This window comes from Armigeres subalbatus, chromosome 1 (genome assembly GCF_024139115.2).
Source record: "Armigeres subalbatus isolate Guangzhou_Male chromosome 1, GZ_Asu_2, whole genome shotgun sequence".
Lineage (NCBI taxonomy): Eukaryota > Metazoa > Arthropoda > Insecta > Diptera > Culicidae > Armigeres > Armigeres subalbatus.
The window spans coordinates 219,899,892-219,915,777 of NC_085139.1; the positions used below are offsets into that span (position 1 = coordinate 219,899,892).

Consider the following 15,886-nt stretch of genomic DNA (forward strand, 5'->3'; position numbering starts at 1 on the left):
TGTTAGCCACCCAGGAACATCCTAGACCGGACCGAGAATCGAACTCCCCTAGCAGCACACATGTTCCACGTGGGTTACTGCAACTTGTATGTGACCAGATTCAGTCACAATCAAGTTGCTGCGACCATTTTTGTCTTACTTGTGTTGCTCGGGTCGCCACGTTCGCATTGGCAATCCTACGCCTTCGCACACAAGGGTACTGGAGACCCCGCACAGCTCCTTATATTCATCCTATTTAAAACAAAGAAAAGGAAAGCAGTTAGATTTACTCCTTATTTTAGTGCATCTTTGTCAGGGAAAAATTATTTAAAGATCTATTAGTGGAATGTCGTCAATTGTCATATAACGAGTTTAGTGCTTTCCATTTAATTCTACCACGTTTTGCAGTGTCTCGTACTTCACTCGACTTTTTATAGTTATCAAACATTTCAACAAAAAGAAACAGAAAAAATGGATGCAATATTTTTGTTCCAAAATGAGATGGATTTGTTATAGTGAGAGGACTAGGTAACAGTTTCCTTATATTTTGGTAAAACAGCACCAATAAAAAACTGCTACGGATAACAAACAAAGATTGTACTTTTTTTGTAGAAAGAGTGTTTTGCCCTATTGTGTGTGAACAGTTAAGTTGGATGTAGATCAAAATGGAAGATCAAAATTCCATTTTTGTGTTTGTTAAGTTGATAAGTGTGTCAAGTTAATAAAATCAATTAAGTAAATGCTAAATGCTGACTTTTAAAAATCACAACCAAGAATCGTCAGTAGCAGTAGAAGCAATAACTACCGAGATTTAACAAAAGCAGCATTCAAATGCCGCGTGTATAATTAAAAATAGGCAGGTAAATGCGACGTCGTGATTGTAAGTAACCTAACTGTCTGGGTTCTTGGAAAACGTGAGAAACTGCTATCATTGTTCCTTTCGTAATCCGCTGTACAAAGCTCTTAGCTGCATAAGGCGACACGATCAGCTGTGGAGGTATCAACACCCCACACGGGGCCCGAGTTTGCCCTTTTTGATAGCATTCTATCGATAACGCGAAAATGTTCTCATTCATTGTTGTAGGGGTGGAAATCTCAGCCTATTGTTGAGAAGGAATGCGTCAGCTTTCGTTTAGTTGCGCAGCAATAAATGGAAAATTAATATTTGAAAACTAATTATTGTATTTTGAAAATTATTCATTCATATGATCACGATCAATTTTGAAAAAAAAACACCGATTTTCAAGGTCCTGAAATGTTTAAAAAAAACTAAACATGATTACTACAAAAATATAATCATTCTTAAAATAAACTGTATGAAGTCTCAAACTCTACACCAGACCGTGCATTACTGCCAATAAACATGTCAAAACAGTCGATTGCCGTATTCAATTTGTAACTGCTTGCTCAGATCAGTTAAAGCAACTAAGGCTGTGAACCATTTGAGCAATTCGTTTAACTTTTAGTTAAAATTTGACAGTTCGATGGTTATTTTCCCATTGGGGTTAAAATTCTACCCCGAAGCCGACCCATTTGAGTTTTGACAGATTGATAGTTATTTGGCACAAAATAGATTTGGCGCCAATTTTCTCGTGAAGAAAGTTTAACTATCGAACTGTCAAATCTAACCAAGCTCCGGAGCAGGGTTATTTTTAACCACAGAGAAAATAACCATCGATTTGTCAAACTTTAACTAAAAGTTAAACGAATCGCTGGAATGGTTCACAGCCTAAAGCAACTGTAAATTTTCACTTCTCCATATATTCCATACATCGTAGCAAGTGCCCAGAAAGGATCGAATGGAAAAAATGATACTGAACAGAGATCACTTCATGATCTCTCACCCCGCCATACACAGCCAACCAGCGTGTCTGACAATTTAATGAAAAATAACCAAAAACATCATTTCCCCATTATGTTCCAGCTATTTACACCTACCGAGTACCAACCATCAACCACGTACAATACGTAACAAGCAATTGAATAAAATAAGGTCCCCTGCCCGTTCCTTGCGCCATCATCCGTTCCGAACGTCATCATCTGTAGGTTTCTCCTCAAGCACAACGAGCGACGACCTGCTGCTAGCCGTTTCTTCGGGAAAGTTCATCAGCTCAGCTCCACACATGTGCGTGCGTGGAGCTGCATGGTAGGAGGCAATATGTACAGTGTTATCCCGTTTTCTTTCACTGGAAGCCAGCAGCATCAGAATAATTTTACAATGGTCATTATTGGGTACTTTCCCGAAAATCACAATCTTTATAATTGAAACACAATCACATTCATTATGACTGAAACAATATGATAGAATCAATGTCCGGTGTTAACGAAAGTACGTTTAAGGTGAAAGTTGGTTGAATACCCAAAACAAAACTTTGAATGCATTGGTGCAATAAAAACCTTTATTTGCTGTAGTAGTATTGGTGTTGGTAATTGGTGAAAAGTTTAGAAATAAGTAAATCAACCAATCCTGTACATGCATCACAGGCACAGACATCAAAATCAAGCAACTTGGGGGTTTGGATCTGATCCTCAGTTCGAACAAGATTTCACGCAGAGCGGACACAGCCGCTGTTAAAACTGCATCGGCGCGCCGCTGCATGAACATTTTTCACCGAATATTTTTACCACGCCGATGGCTATTGAAATGGGGTTCGTACATGTTGCTAAAAGATCATTTTTACTGACAAGTTCATCTTACCGAAAAAAAAACATATTTTCAGTCTGGTTCATATAACATTTATGGGAAGATCCATTAATTACGTAACGCAAAAAATGGCCAATTTCAACCCCTTTCATCTAAATATGTCACACTCCATGTATGAACCATCCATAAAATTTGTATGGATTGTCACACTTTGGGACCCCCCCCTTCTAAGCGTTACGTAATTGATGCTCCCTATCTAGTTCCAAGCATGCCGAAATTATTGGATGGTAACCTACCCACAACTGTAACTATAGCATTGAGCTCATTGTACTATACAAGTATGCTCGGGCAAACATATACATATTTTTTTAATGAGATGCAGTCATTGTCCGAATGAAACTAAAATTAAATTTAAAAGTGATAGTTGAATAATTTCCGAATAACGCTGCTCACACATGGAGATTACTTCTTATAGACAATGAATTGGTTTTGACAGATATCCTAGGGCCGATAACCACGTAGCATTTTTCCAAACTGCATGCATGCCGCGTACACGCAAGGTACCCATCATCAAATGTAGTCGTGCACCGTACTTTCTTCGTGAATATCTTCTGAGAGCCTTTCGGGAAGTCCGCCCGAAATCATTTCAAAAATTCATCCAAAATTTTCTTGTGATTCAAACAAGGAATTTCTTTACGATTTTCTCCATAAATTTCCTCAACAACTCTTTCAGATTTTTTTTGAGAATTCCTCCAGGAAATCCTTTGGGTAGGGAATCAGAAATTTCATAGAAAATTACTACATGAATTTATCCTAAAATTTCTATAAAGATTTCAACCAGAAATTCCTTCGCGATTTTATTCAGGGACTTCTTCAAGAAATCCTCCAGGATTTGTTTCATGGTACCTTTTAAGAACTCCTTCGAATATTCCCACGAAAATTCCACTTGGAGGAATATACCAAAGCAGTTCCTGAAGGATGTTGTCGAAGTACACCTTGATGAACTCCTACGGGAATTTCAAAGGAAGGATGGAATGCTTTGGGAGATACTTGGAGGGATTTCTTGGTTAATTTCTGGAAAGGTTCAAAAGGAGTACAGTGAATATTTCTGGAGAGTTCTCAAAGTAATTTATGAAGAGTTCTTAGAGAAATTGATGGAGGATCTCTTGCGAGAATTTCAGAAGATATTCCTAGATAAAAAACTAGCGGGCATTCTTTTTATTTGGAATTTCTGGACTCCAAATAAATTTTAAAATGAATTTAAAGGAATTGCTTCAGGAATTCCCGAAAAAAATCTTGCAGGAATCTCCGAAGAGATTCTTGAAGAAACTTTATGAGGAATCCCTGGAAGAATTTTGATTGAACTTAAGTAGGAATTTAGGGAAGAACTCTTGGCAGAACTTTCTGAGGAATTCCTGGGAAAACTTCCCCACTAATTTCTGGTGGAATCATCGGAAGAACTTCAAGAAAAATTTCCGGAGGAATTCCTGGAGCAGCTTCTAAAAGAAATCATGGAGGAACTTCCGGAGGAATTATTGGAGGAACTTCAGGAGGAGTCCCGGAGGAACTTCCGGAGGAACTTCCGGAGGAACTTCCGGAGGAACTTCCGGAGGAATTCCCGGAGGAACTTCCGGAGGAATTCCCGGAGGAACTCCCGGAGGAATTCCCGGAGGAACTTCCGGAGGAATTCCCGGAGGAACTTCCGGAGGAATTCCCGGAGGAACGTTCGGAGGAATTCCCGGAGGAACTTCGGAGGAATTCCGGAGGAACTTCCGGAGGAATTCGGAGGAACTTCCGGAGGAATTCCCGGAGGAACTTCCGGAGGAATTCGGAGGAACTTCCGGAGGAATTCCCGGAGGAACTTCCGGAGGAATTCCCGGAGGAACTTCCGGAGGAATTCCCGGAGGAACTTCCGGAGGAATTCGGAGGAACTTCGGAGGAATTCGGAGGAACTTCCGGAGAAATTCCCGGAGGAACTTCCGGAGGAGTACCTGGAGGAACTTCCGGAAGAATTCCTGAAGGAACTTCCGGAGGAATTCCCGGAGGAACTTCCGGAGGAATTCCCGGAGGAACTTCCGGAGGAATTCCCGGAGGAACTCCCGGAGGAACTTCCGGAGGAACTTCCGGAGGAATTCCCGGAGGAACTTCCGGAGGAATTCCCGGAGGAACTTCCGGAGGAATTCCCGGAGGAACTTCCGGAGGAATTCCCGGAGGAACTTCCGGAGGAATTCCCGGAGGAACTTCCGGAGGAATTCCCGGAGGAACTCCCGGAGGAACTCCCGGAGGAACTTCCGGAGGAACTTCCGGAGGAATTCCCGGAGGAACTTCCGGAGGAATTCCCGGAGGAACTTCCGGAGGAATTCCCGGAGGAACTTCCGGAGGAATTCCCGGAGGAACTTCCGGAGGAATTCCCGGAGGAACTTCCGGAGGAAAAACAGCCGTAAACAGACTCCTCAGCTGCGGTTTCATCCTAAATATGTCCTTCGTGTATTTGTCTTTCACTTGCGTCTCAAATGTAGGCTTATGAGTTGTTCTAAGACTTCCAAATTGTCCTGGAGTTTGAATCAAATGGACTACCGAATCAACCAAGTCTATCCTGATGTCCCCAGCCGCGGTAACAATCAAATTATGTCCTCCAAGTATTTGTCTTTCACTTGCATTTCAAATCCATGCATATGAGATGCTGTAAGGTCTCCAAATTGTTTTGGAGTTTGAATCAAATGGTCTACCGAATCTACTGAGGCTTGTGTGATGTTCCCAGCGGCGGTAACAACCCAATTATGTCCTCCAAGTATTTGTCTTTCACTTGTCTCTCAAATCCAGGCATATGAGATGTTGTAAGATCTCCAAATTGTTCTGGAGTTTGAATCAAATGGTCTACCGAATCAACAATGGCTTCCATTATGTCCCCAGCCGTGGTAACAACCCAATTATGTCCTCCGAGTATTTGCCTTCCGCTTGCGTCTCAAATGTAGGCATGTGAGAGGTTTTAAGATCTCCAAATCAACCTGGAGTTTGAATCAAATGGTCTACCAAATCAACCAAGGCTTTCATGATGTCACATGTCGTGGTATCAGCTGAATTATGTTCTAAGAATATTTATCTTTCACTTGCGTTTCAAATCCAAGCATATAAGTTCTCCAAATTTTCATGGAGATTTTCATTCAAATGACCTACCGAATCAACCAAGGCTTCTATGATGTCAATGGCCGCGGTATCAACCCAATTATGTTCTCCAAATATCTGTATTTAACTGGCATCTTTAATCTGGGCATATGATTTGTTGTAAGATCTCCAAATTGTCCTGGAGTTTGAATCAAAAGGTCTGCCGAATCAACCAAGGCTTCCATGATGTCCACAGCCGCGGTAACAACCCAGTTATGTCCTCCGAGTATTTGTCTTTCACTCGCGTCTCAAATGTAGGCATATGAGTTGTTCTAGAATTTCCAAGTTATCCTGGAGTTGGTATCAAATCTCGCTTAACTTTTCAAAAGGACCTAAGTAACATTTTTTCATGAATTAATGAGTACTGCAATCAAAATCTTTCATGTTGTTCTGTTGATTGCGCTATTCAAATTAATTCATGAAAAAATGTTGCTTAGGTCCTTTTGAAAAATTAAGCAAGAAATGGTCTGCCGAATCAACCAAGGCTTTCATGATGTCCCCAGCCGCGATATCAACTCAATTATGATCTCTGAGTATTTGTCATTCACTTGCGTCGCAAAACAAGACATATGAGGTGTTGTAAGAACTCCAAATTGCTCTGGAGTTTACATCAAATGGTCTACCGAATCAACAATGGCTTTCATGTTGTCCCAGCCGTGGTAACAACGCAATTATATTCTCCGAGTATTTGTCTTTCGCTCGCGTCTCAAATGTAGGCATGTGAGATGTTCTAAGATCTCCAAATTCTCCTAGAGATTGAATCAAATGGTCTACCGAATCAACCAAGGCTTCCATGATGTCAACGGCCGCGGTATCAGCTGAATTATGTTCTCAGAGTATTTGTCTTTCACTTGCGTTTCAAATCTAGGCATATGAGTTGTTTAAAGATCTCCAAATTGTTCCGGAGTTTGAATCAAATGGTCTACAAAATCAACAATGGCTTTCATGATGTTCGCAGCCGTGTTAACAATCGAATAAAATGATCTTGGAGGACGCGATTGGGTGCATACCTGTGCTGGGGATGTAGGGCAGTTTGGGGATCCAGGATCATGTCATTTTCATCAATAAATTATGTTCATGTGCTCGGATGACATAATTGGGAACCGAGGTAAGCCAGACTAGAACTGAACGGCTCGCTTATATAGAAAAAAATGGAACAAACCTTCATTGGAAACAGAGTTCCAAGCGAGGTTGATTTAGTAGATTATTTGGTTCTTACTCTAGGGCAATTTGGAGGACCGCAAGTAAACTATAAATACAAGGAGAACACAATTGGGGTGATACATCATCCAAATTCATTTAGTAAGTAATCTAAATATACTTAGTGGACACAAATGCGTTGATATCGTGCCTGGGGACATAATGGAAGCCTTGGTTGATTCGGTAGACCATTTGATTCAATCTCTAGAACAATAGGGACATCTCCAGAATAATTTGGAGATCTGACAACATCTTAAATGCAAAAATTTGAGACGCAATTGTAAGACTAATACTCAGAAGACAAAATTGGGTTAACACCGCAGCTGGGGACATCGTGAAAGCCTTGTTAGATTCGGTAGACCATTTGATTCAAACTCCTGGAGCATTTGGAGATCTTACAACATCTCATATTTTAGACGCAAGTGAAAGACCAATAATCTGAGGACATAATTGAATTGAAACCGTTGCTGAGGGCACCCTGGAAGCCTTGGTTAATTCATTAGACCATTTGATTCAAACTCCAGGACATTGTCGAGATATTGCAACACCTCATATGTCTTGTTTCGAGACGCAAGTGAATAACAAATACTCGGAGAACATAATTGAGTTGATACCACGGCTTAGGAAATCGTGAAGGCTTTGGTTGATTCGATAGACCATTTGATTTAAACTCAAAGACAATTTGGATATCTTACAACATATCATATGCCTGTATTTGAGACGTAAGTGAAAGCCTAATACTCAGAAGACAAAATTAGGTTGACACCGCGGCTGGGGACATCTTGCAAGCCTTGATTGATTCGGTAGACCAATTCATTCGAACTCCAGAATAATTTGGCGACCTAAAAACATCTCATGTACCTGGACTTGAGACGCAAGTGAAATACAAATTCTCGGAGGGCATGATTTTGATGATACCGCGGCTGAGGACATCATGGAAGCCATGGTTGATTTATTAGACCATTTGATTCAAACTCCAGGACAATTTGGAGATCTTACAACATCCTACATGCTACAATTTGAGACACAAGTGAAAGACTAATAATCAGAAGACATAATTGGGTTGATTCCGCGGCTGGGGACATCGTGAAAGCCTTGTTAGATTCGGTAGACCATTTGATTCAAACTCCAGGACAATTTGGAGATCCTGAAACATCTCATATGTCTCGATTTGAGACTCAAGTGAAAGACAAATACTCGGATAACATAACTGAGCTGATACCGCGACTGAAGACATCATGGAAGCCTTGGCTGATTTGGTAGACCATTTGATTCAAACTCTAGGACACTTTGGAGATCTTACAACATCTTACATGCTAAAATTTGAGACACAAGTGAAAGACAAATACTCAGAAGACAAAATTGGGTTAACACCGTGGCTGGGGATATCGTGGAAGCCTTGGTTTATTCGGTAGGCCATTTTATTCAAACTCCAGGACAATTTGGAGACCTTGAAACATCTCATATATCTGGACTTGAGAGACTAGAGAAATACAAATACTCGGAAGGCATGTTTGGAATAATACCGCGGCTGAGGACATCATGCAAGCTTCAGTAGATTCGGTAGACCATTTGATTCAAACTCCAGGACAATTTGGAGACCTTAAAACATCTCATATACCTGGACTTGAGACGCAAGTGTAAGACAAATACTCGGAGGGCATGATTTTGATGATACCGCGGCTGAGGACATCATGGAAGCCATGGTTGATTTATTAGACCATTTGATTCAAACTCCAGGATAATTTGGAGATCTTACAACATCCTACATACTAAAATTTGAGACACAAGTGAAAGACTAATACTCAGAAGACAAAATTGGGTTGATTCCGCGGCTGGGGACATCGTGAAAGCCTTGTTTGATTCGGTAGACCATTTGATTCAAACTCCAGGACAATTTGGAGATCCTGAAACATCTCATATGTCTCGATTTGAGACTCAAGTGAAAGACAAATACTCGGAGAACATAACTGAGTTGATACCGCGACTGAAGACATCATGGAAGCCTTGGTTGATTTGGTAGACCATTTGATTCAAACTCTGGAGATCTGACAACATCTTACATGCTAAAATTTGAGACACAAGTGAAAGACAAATACTCAGAAAACGAAATTGGGTTGACACCGTAGCTGGGGATATCGTGAAAGCCTTGTTTGATTCGGTAGACCATTTGATTCAAACTCCAGGACAATTTGGAGATCCTGAAACATCTTATATGTCTCGATTTGAGACTCAAGTGAAAGACAAATACTCGGATAATATAACTGAGTTGATACCTCGACTGAAGACATCATGGAAGCCTTGGTTGATTTGGTAGACCATTTTATTCAAACTCCAGGACGATTGGGAGACCTTGAAACATCTCATATATCTAGACCAACATTTGAAAAGGGCGTAACAGCCAAAATTTATTCCTTCTGATTTTTCGTCTACATATAAAGTTTTCTATGTAGACGAAGAATCAGAAGGAATAAATTTTGGAAGGAAGAAAAAAAAAATCCATCTTCAGACCGCTGGATACCGGAGATAATCCGGATTATTTGAGGGCATGTCAAAAATGCTATTTTTGAGCGCTTGTATTTTTTGATTGGGTGAAATTTTGACTCTTTTTATATTTTTTACATAAACTAGAGCTCTTCCTGAGTTGATTGATATATTGATGTCACAGATCGGACAACAAAAACCTGAGATATGGCCGTTTCCGTAAAATCCGAGAAACCGGTTCCACTCATTGTCGCATGCACGCTATTGTTCTAGTAGGCAGCGTTCTTGCACCAAGTGGTATCCTGTGGTTCTGCGCAAATATTTAAATAACAATTGTCCTAGACTACCGTCATTCGCATATTTATCCCATGTTTATTAAGATTTCCTATGTACATGGGACAATTATTTGTAGAACGGCAGTAGAAGTGAGCGCCGAACCGAAAATCGTCGGTGGCGACAGCGCACAATGGTCGGATTCGTCAAATTTCACGACATAATTCGATAGTCTAAGACGAATTAAGTACTGTCCATTTAATTCCACCAGTTAATTTTCGTTATCTTTGCAGATACGTATTTCGACCACAACGACCACAACGAAATCTTACAATTATTGTATAAACTTTTTTTTATCGGGATCTCAGCAAAATGTTAAACTTTTACCGAGATTAGCACCCCATTAGCCCCAGCAAACATATTTGTAGGGTACTTATTCAAAAACATGTATGTGATTTTATAAACAAAGATTCAAACGTCGATTTGTCCGATCTTATAGCCCTCCCACGTAAACCATCACCACAGACAAATAGGGGGAGGATTCGGCTACCAGTTGGTGGTGTTGGTTTGCGTGGGAGTGCCTTCAGATTGGACAAATTGACGTTTGAATCTTTGTTTACAAAATCACATACGTCCTTTTGAATAAGTACCCGAAATTTATTGCCGAGATTTCTGTCAAACCCAAGTAACCATTAAGCCGTTAAAATCGACTTTATTTCGGCTCTATAGTCGCATTAAAACCCTGTCAACAGTGCTTATAAGACTTAAAAGATTCTTTAGTGCTGCTCAAAAGCCACTTTTGGCGAATTATTTGGCTCATATAGTGCTTGCCCCTACCTATTTTTCCACGCCTATGCCAAAATGTCAAAATTTTTAGACGAGTTGGAAGGGAACGGAAAAAAATGAAATGGAAAATATTTGTTTAATGCGTTCTTTCTTTTTTCTTCCCGTTGGGGAATCGATGATTTTTTTGATAATTATATTTAACTCCGGGCTTGAACGCTCGAACTGTGTTTGATGGTTTTGGTTTAGATTGGCCGCTCAGTTTACCATATGATCCATCACGGATTTGAATAGATGTATTGCTGGGAAGGAATAAAAAGCAGAAGAATTCCATCTGCCTCTATAACATAGGCGAGAAAGTATTGAAAATGAAACAATAACAATCTAAGGAACAATCTGTAAATAAGTAGACGCAACTTTTTTGTATTCAAGAAGAATCTTCCAGGTGAAGATTAATAAATATTTCCGTAGAATAAATTCACAGCCCATTAAACATTTATCCGGCATTCTCCATGTTATGTAGATACCATTGAAAAGCATACACGACAGATTCACACAAGATTTCTAGATTTCTAGTGCGAGTAAAAGAGACAGGTTGTTCTTATTATTGAAACTCTAGGTGTTGTTGTTATTGATTCTACCAAAACGTCATAGAAAGTAGCTCTAAATTGGTAATAATAATTTCCTTATTCGACTTGTATCCACAGGGCTGGTGAGCATTATATCGAAGCGTTATATACCGATATACGGCTTCTTTTACTGCTTGAAGTTTATACTGCTAATTAGCACTTGAAAATCATATATACAGCTTATAAGCACTGAAATGTTGTTATATGGTGTATATAAGGCTTATTAAAGTGCTTAATGGTTACCTGCACCCAAAACAATTCTGTGTGATATTCTTTGTATTAAGCATTTTGTATCAAATCTCGCATTCAAACCGATCAGAGAATGTCATACTTGTTAATACAGCTCATTGTATTAAGTCGGTTTATTTGGTTTCAATCAACACATCCAAACGAATCTCGTTGGCTCCTCTTAGAACAAGTATATGAATTCCGTACAGCAGTATAACTTTAACCCACACAATCTTCCCGATTCCATTTAGCTTGATAACGGAAAAGGACGCAAATATGCATGGTGCTTATTCCTCTCGTATCACTCATTGCTATCCCTGTTACCCTTCCACTTGTCACATCCGCATAGCATGAAACGGGGATTATGATTGCTTTTGGTCGCTTCGTTCCCCATCTGGTAGATAGTCCAGATGGTTAGCGCGTCAGTCTAGATGTGCTAAGGGTGGAGGGTTCGGGTTCAATTCCCGTCTTGATCGAATTTTTTTGTATGGTTGCTGAGGTTGTCGAAGTATACAACATTTCACTTCTCGATGGGGGAGTGTAAAATTAGATTCAATGTTAGACACTAACACACATAACCAGTTCTTATTTTCTCGTGACCGGAGACCTAATACAAGGGCCTGCCGTTTACTTAATACAATCTGTGCATATGTCGCAAATCATGGCAAACTGTACACGAAACTAATGCGAGATTGCAATAAAATGTTGCAATCTCTGGTTGGGTGATGGAAAGTTGCTTAGATTTCAATAGAACGGTTGTATAGAAATCTTCCGAAATTCCAAAATTTTATACAGTTTCTGTAAAGTTCGTATGCAAAACTGTATTCAAATCTGCCATTTGGTGTAGATATAATACACCCAAAACAATTCTGTATGACATTCTTTGTATTAGGCATTTTGTATCACATATCGCATTCAATCCGATTAGAGAATGTCATACTTGTTAATACAGCTCATTGCATTAAGTCTGTTCATTTGGTTTCGATCAATACATCCAAACGAATCTCGTTAACTCCTCCTAGAACAAGTATATGAATCGTGTACAGCAATAAAACTTTAACCCACACAATCTTTCCGATTCCATTTAGCTTGATAACGGAAAAGGACACAAATATGCACGGTGCTTATTCCACTCGTATCACTCATTGCTATCCCTGTTACCCTTCCACTTGTCACATCCGCATAGCATGAAACGTGGATAATGATTGCCTTTGGTCGCGTCGTTCCTCATCTGATAAATAGTCCAGATGGTTAGCGCGTCAGTCTAGATGTGCTTAGTGTGGAGGGTCCGGGTTCAATTCCCGCCTTTGATCCAGTTTTTTGTATGCTTGCTGAGGTTGTCGAAGTATACAGCATTTCACTCCTCGATGGGGGGAGTGTAAAATTAGATTCAATGTAGACACTAACACATAACCAGTTCTTATTTTCTCGTGACCGGAGACCTAATACAAGGGCCTGCCGTTTACTTAGGGTCTGTTCACAAATTACGTAACGCTTTTGGGGGGAGGGGGGAGGTCCAACTTGCGTTATACTTTGTTACACTAAAAGGTGGGGGAGGCGGTGGGTACTAGCAAATGTTACGCATAACGCGAATAAAATAAATTTAAAGGGTTTTTTAAATCACTGATTGAAGTAATTGCTAATATGTCTTGATCAAGACGTAATACGTATCAACCTTTCCATACTACCCATAATTGTCCCATGCTAGTATTTGTAGTTTTTTTTTACTTTTTATCTCAGAGTAAGCTATTTTGTTTTTTTTTTTGGGGAATCCTAAGAGACAGTGAGTTTTGTTCGAATAATTGTTGCTAAATTTCGATGCTTTTTTGCCTCACGATGAATATTCACGATTTCTACAGGTTATATTATTTTGTGGAACGACCTCGAACCTTTTATTGGTATTGTATTTTATGATAAGATCTTCCAAACTAAGCCAAAGATAATAAAGGCAATCCAGAGAGTTTTCATTCTAAGTAAATAATTGCATTTTAGCTCAACCACTTCAACCACATTAAACAGTTCAATTTAAAAATAATTTGTCTATCGTTTTCATTTCTCGACAGATCAGTCCCGCTAAACTAAAATTTGAATGGCCATATAATCGCAAATTCTATTTTCGTTTTTACTAGCTGCATTCTTGATATCCTTGGTTTCAATCATGTGCCGTTCCATATAACAGTATTCAATAAATATCAAAACCCACATGCTTCAGAGAAAGAAAAAAATGGCATCAACATTTTCTCAGTTACGGGTTATATGGGGGAGGGAGGGGGTTCCAAAAATGTTACTTTTTGTTACAAGGGGGAGGGAGGGGGTCAAAATCTCTGATTTTTGCGTTACGTAATTTGTGAACAGACCCTTAATACAATCTGTGCATATGTCGCAAATTATGACAAACTGTACGCGAAACTAATGCGAGATTGCAATAAAATGTTGCAATCCCTGGTTGGGTGTAAAGATAAGAATTAAATATCAAAGTGATAAATAAGTAACGTTTCGTCAGCGAATCATAAAATATTCTTTGCTGTAAATTGACAATCAATCAAGTTGCAAAAAACACGCCGACACTGTTTGTCATATGTATGTCGCCTCATCGTATCTTACATCAAGAAGATGAAGAAAGCAAGGTGTGCTTACTGCTGCTGTACGATGATAAAAGTATGACACTCACCAGTACAAACGGGCGAACTGAGACGACTGCGCGAGATTCCGTTAATTGAAGATCCGATGGCAGAACAGTCCGTGGCGGCGACGACGACGACGACGAATGCGGATGGTATCAAGGCAGCGGCGACGGTCACATGAGGCTAATGGATGAAACAAATTTCACACTTTGCACACACAAATCGACGAACGCGACAACGGCAATGATGAAGACAATCACGATCACTACTCAGCGGCTTAGAATTTAAATCGACACCTTTCCGTACCCATTTGCCTAGACTACCCTAACTCTATTCTTTTTTTTTTCAACTAATTTGTTTTCCACTCTGATGGCGAAGCACACGTACAAATAGCACACATACGCTAGGTAACAATTTTTATCCAATGTATAGAAAGAGCGAACCTAAACACGTCGCACACACCTGAGATTTCTTCTTTGGCTGCTTCTTGTTCGTGTTTTCCCGTGTTTTTGCGGCAATTTACGCTTCTTGGTCTTCCTTTCGCTGTTGTACTAACTTATTCCACGCGATCGCGTCCGAGAGAGTGCACTTTGTGATTACTTTTCTTCTTGTTTTGCTGACTCTGCGCTTTTCGCTTGTATCATCGTTTCCTTCTACGTGCTCTTCTCTCTTGCGCAAAGACCCCGCGAGCGTTCACTTGGTTGGTCTTCTTTGCCTCCAATTACACGAATCACTTCTGCGTTTTCACGTCACCGCACACTCCGGACCGACCGAGAGCGATCTCCAGTCTCGGCTTGGCGAAGCATCCAATCCAATCCAAACACTGCTCCACACTACACTGAATCCGGATGACGGTTTCGACGAAGACGATCGTGACGGATAATGGCCACGACAGCGAATGCGGTGACGACGATCCTGCTAAGAAGATCACGCACAGTCAACTCAACTCTTCCGTTCCGCTTATCCGTCCGTTCAATTCTAATGGCCGCAGAGATCGTAATCACATTTGAGTGTATGCTCGCTAGCTACTAGCGCTACCAACCCAACTATAATAATAGTAATAACAATAATAACGATACTAGTACTTGGTATGCACCGCACTTTCTTCTTCCGCCCTCTGCCCTGCAGTACAGGTGGTACCCGTCTCTAAACCAGAAAACCAGAACGCAATGCTCACCGATCAGTGGCACTACAGGCTCAATCCGTGGGGGGTGGTGGACGATGGGCGATACCGATCGCGACCACTACAACTACTCGAAAGCACACAGGTAGCTCTATGTTGGTAGGCACCCCACCACTTCGACAAAACTCCAATCAAAGCACAATTCACAGAACCCTTCGTCAACGACTCGAAACTAAAACAGCAGACTGTGAAAAAGCACAACCATCTCCGCTACGCTCTCGTGAGCGACTGATCCACTGAATCAATCGTTCACAGCCACCTTCTTGCGTGGATCGCGGCTATCCAATTAGGCGTCGCGACGGGTGACGATAGCCGCCGTTCACGGCGGGCACTCACTCTCCCATATCCATGGCAAGTCAGCCCGCAGCCACTCATTCGCGGGTGTGGAACTGGAGCTTCTTCGCATATGGAATTTGTGGCAACGACGCGACGTCAACGACGACGCCGCAAGAGTTCGTCGCTTGATTGGGAAAGTCTCTTCCTCTGCTATTTGAGCTGGCAGCTAGCTCTGTGCGGATTGCGGATTCGTCCCTATAGCGTTTCGGTTGTTTGGTCGGTCGCCTCGCGGTAGGTGGTGTGGGAGAAGGCGGAGGATCTACAAACCGGTCCCCGGTCGGTGATGACTTGGTGCCACGACGACGTCGGTCACGATACGGCCCTCTGGACTGGCTGGTGACAGAACTTTCTATTTCAA

The 15,886-nt window shown here is 40.9% G+C and overlaps 1 protein-coding gene across 1 annotated transcript in view; it reads right to left on the reverse strand.

Annotated features, from left to right (window-relative positions):
- LOC134207007 (low-density lipoprotein receptor-like) overlaps positions 1–15,396 on the reverse strand; it is a 275,204-nt gene extending 259,808 nt beyond the window's left edge. The window contains exon 1 of the mRNA XM_062682747.1: positions 15,187–15,396. The gene's annotated coding sequence lies outside the window, so the exon portion shown is untranslated. The remainder of the gene's footprint in view (positions 1–15,186) is intronic.
- Between the last annotated feature and the right edge of the window lie 490 nt (positions 15,397–15,886).